General features: G+C 38.2%; 1 long non-coding RNA gene across 2 annotated transcripts; it reads left to right on the forward strand.

Annotated features, from left to right (window-relative positions):
* Window positions 1-313: 313 nt before the first annotated feature.
* On the forward strand, window positions 314-893 carry LOC109965789 (uncharacterized). Of its 2 annotated transcripts, none has more exons than XR_002275697.1 (2): window positions 314-550; window positions 769-893. It is a non-coding gene; the product is annotated as an uncharacterized LOC109965789 (long non-coding RNA). The 2 variants fall into 2 exon arrangements; XR_002275696.1 differs by lacking the exon at window positions 314-550 and adding an exon at window positions 573-675.
* The last annotated feature ends 2,947 nt before the right edge of the window (window positions 894-3,840 follow it).

A 3,840-nucleotide genomic window follows, 5' to 3' on the forward strand; every position in this document is an offset into this window, starting at 1 on the left:
ACCAAAAGAAGATGTTTCTTTTTTTAACATGGATTTAATTTTATTTCTCAGAAGACAGATGATTCGGACCCAAAGAAGATGTGTCATATTTAAGATGGATTTATTTTTGTTGTTTTTCTCAGGAGACAGAAGCTTTGGACCAAATGAAGATGTTTCATTTTTAAGATGGATTTAATTTTGTGTTTGTCAGAAGACAGATGATTCGGACCAAAAGAAGATTCATATTTAAGATGGATTTATTTTTGTTGTTTTTCTCAGGAGACAGAAGCTTTGGACCAAATGAAGATGTTTCTTTTTTTAAGATGAATTTATTTTTGTTGTTTTTCTAAGAAGAGAGAAGTTTTGGACCAAAAGAAGATGTTTCTTTTTTAAAATGGATTTAATTTTGTTTCTCAGAAGACAGAAGATTTGGACCAAAAGAAGATAGTTGTTTTTAAGACATTTGCGTATTTTTTTGTTTTCCTGAGAAATGTTTTTGGTTTTCTTTCTATCTTTCAGGGTGAGGAAGAGGTGGAGGGTTGGGTGAAATATGAGCCGTCTCACGGACATGGTAAATATCAATTTAATTTGCATATTTTTTTGTTTTCCTGAGAAATGTTTTTTGTTTTCTGTTTATCTTTCAGGGTGAGGAAGAGGTGGAGGGTTGGGTGTAATATGAGCTGTCTCACGGACATGGTAAATATCAATTTATCTAATGATCGTAATGATTTGATGTAGTTCTCAGTTCCCACTTGATCTGAATTTCTAAACAATATTCCATTTTGTCAGGCATTTGTTTCTTTTCAGGAGTATGGAGGACAGGAGAAATCAAAATAAGATGTGAACAGATGAGGAAACAAAGGAAATAAGGAGGAGGGAGAGGAGAGGAGAGGAGGTGTGGGGCACAATGTCTTTTGAACATCTTGAAAAGGTAAGTATAATTTTATTTGCTTTAATGACATTTTATATAGTAGTCATGAACAAATCCTCTGTTTTTCAAAAACGGATACTGAGGTAAGTGGCACAGGTAAGTATGAATCCTTTGACAGGTAGAGTGAGGATAAGAGTTTTTTGTGTTGCTCAGAAGATTTGGACCAAAAGAAGATAGTTGTTTTTAAGACTGAATGCGAAGGCAAAAGACACTCCAGGCCCTCTCAGATGCACACAACAGCAAAATGTTTTATTGACATGCAGTAGTCAGCTACATGCAGGTTCAGTTTTTTTAGTAAATTGCTGCTTTCTTTAACCATCAGCTACATTATTTTTGTAAAGCAATACTATCGACATGCTACAGTATTATGTTTACACTGATCAGCCATCACAGATTAGTTTGACCATGTATGAAATTTTGTTTAATTTTTATTCCAACAAATATTAGTCATTGGGTGCCACACAGCTCCTCTGCCTCTGATAGCAGCCAAGCATAGGTGTTTCATTAAATGGCAATGGTACCTACATTAATGAGCCTTATATTTAGTTTAAAGGGGCAAGTTAGTAATACATTATGTCATAGGGAAGTCTGCTGAAGAAAGAAATGCCATAGATGTTGATTTTTTTTGTGTGTTGGTGATGTGTCATCATGATGTAAACAATGCCAACATGGGTTCAAATCTAAAAGCAGCTTTTGAAGCTATGTTCATGGCCAGAAGATGGCTTTTTGGAATGACAGTGAATGCTGTTGACACACCCAACATTAATCCAGCTTTTATTGATGTTGAAATTGGCTTTGATGTCACGCTCCTGCTCCTCTTGCTTCCTGTCATGCTTTTATTTTCACATCACTTCCTGTTTTGTTTCACCTCAGTTTTGGCCCTTTTATTTAATCATCATTAGTTCACCTGCTCCTTATTGTTTGCACCTGTTTTTCACTTCTATTTAGTAATCTGGCAGCGTCCTGGTGGGAGGACGCTGCCAGATTATTCTAGACCCCAGCTCTGACTCTCCAGCACTTATCCCTTGCCTGACTCTCTGTTTATGACCTAGAATTACCGTTTCTTGACCACCGTGTTTTGTCTATGCCCTCCCAGATTCTGATCGCCTGCTGTGTACCGACCTTCTGATTTTGTCCCCCTTGACCTCGAGTTTGGATCCCCTGGCTATACCTGTTAACCGGCGCCGACCCTGGACTGTCTTATCGACCTGAGTTATTTCCTGGACTTTTGTTAGTTGTTTTGTTTACTAGTAAAGAACTTTTCGCTACCTCAGTTCGTCTGGTTATTTAATTGAGTTCACCACAACCTCTGTTTGGCATCTGTACACGCCAAACCTGACATTTGATGCCACACTATGCTTTGTCATTTGACATCTTACCTGCCACAACCATCACATTTCACTGCCCTGATTTTTTTTAAAGGTCTTCATAGTCACTGTTGACATGAGGTTTGCTCTTGCATCCAATATTTTACTTGCTTCAGTTCGACTCTTTTTATATGAATGCTGGGACAGGCTCCCTTTCCAAGTTAATTGCCACTGGAGAATTATATACAATGCTGCCTGTATGTATGTAGTCCATGTGGTTGTGCTTTATTACCTTTGCAAGGAGTAATCTCAAGAGTAGAACCAGACAGCCAAGTACAATAGCATTGCTATTTTAATTTACAATCTGAGATGAGTGATTCCTTACTCCAGAGATTTTCAAAAAAACTTTCTAATAAGCACAAACTCATCTGCTTCAAGGTTTCACTCTGTAACTACTCCAATTCAATAAACATAGCATTGCATAGTCTAGAAAATGCAGAAGCATGCAGATGCAGAGCCCACAGTCAATATTTATAGCTACAAAACAATTAATGTTATGTATTTTCAAACACAAATATACACACAGGAATGGTATAGGTTGCATTTGGTTTCATTCTTGGTTTTTACTGTCACACTTTGACAAGCATCGTTGTTTTCTGCAGGGCAAGGGGCCCTAAACTGCTCCTCTCTGTTGGTTTTGATCAAATTAAAGCAGACCTCAAGCCTGCTGCCCTGTAAAAAAAAAAGAGCCCATATGTCAGTTGTGCCAGCAGCTGTCAGTTAGTAATGTGAACACCATAGAATAACTAAGAGCGTTTCTGCAAAAGAACACCCCTTCATCTTAATTTTAATCCATATCTAAATAATTTTCCCTTTGGAGGTGATCTTGTTTCATCTCTCTAGGAACTGATTTTGGGAACTCCCCACTTAACACAGGGCAGGACATTGTATAGAACAGTTAGTTGATCTGGTTTCTCTAAGTGACTGAAGATTAAACAGAGCACTCTCCAGGCACCATCTTAGCTTTCTGTGAAGTCTCTCTTAAGAGATAACAAACAAACCCACACTAAGAACAAACTGAGCTGATTCATGGGCCTACTGGAAATTGCTACATTGTATTACCCCCCCAAAAAACATTTCAGTGTGAGCATATACCTGCATGTGTGTTTTATTTTGAATACATATGGATATAGAAGATTTTCTCTCAATTTAATGGCTATGTTGTTCTCTAGTAGGGAATTGTGTTGTCAGCAAAATTCTTTAATTTTGTAAATAGAAAGCAACAGTAAGTTTTTTTTCTTTCAGACACAACTTTGTCGTCTTCTTCTTCTTTTGGCTGTTCCCGTTAGGGGTCGCCACAGCAAATCATCTGTTTCCACCTAACTCTATCCTCGGCATCCTCTACTCTCACCCCAATTAACTTCATGTCCTCTTTTAGCACATCCATATATCTCCTCTTTGGCCTTCCTCTTGACCTCTTGCCTGGCAGCTCCATCTCCAACATCCTTCTACCAATATAACCACTATCCCTCCTCTGCACATGTCCAAACCATCTCAATCTGGCCTCTCTGACCTTGTCCCCAAAACAGCCAACCTGAGCTGTCCCTCTGATGTGCTCATTCC

Source organism: Monopterus albus, unplaced genomic scaffold (genome assembly GCF_001952655.1).
Source record: "Monopterus albus unplaced genomic scaffold, M_albus_1.0 scaffold103.1, whole genome shotgun sequence".
NCBI lineage: Eukaryota > Metazoa > Chordata > Actinopteri > Synbranchiformes > Synbranchidae > Monopterus > Monopterus albus.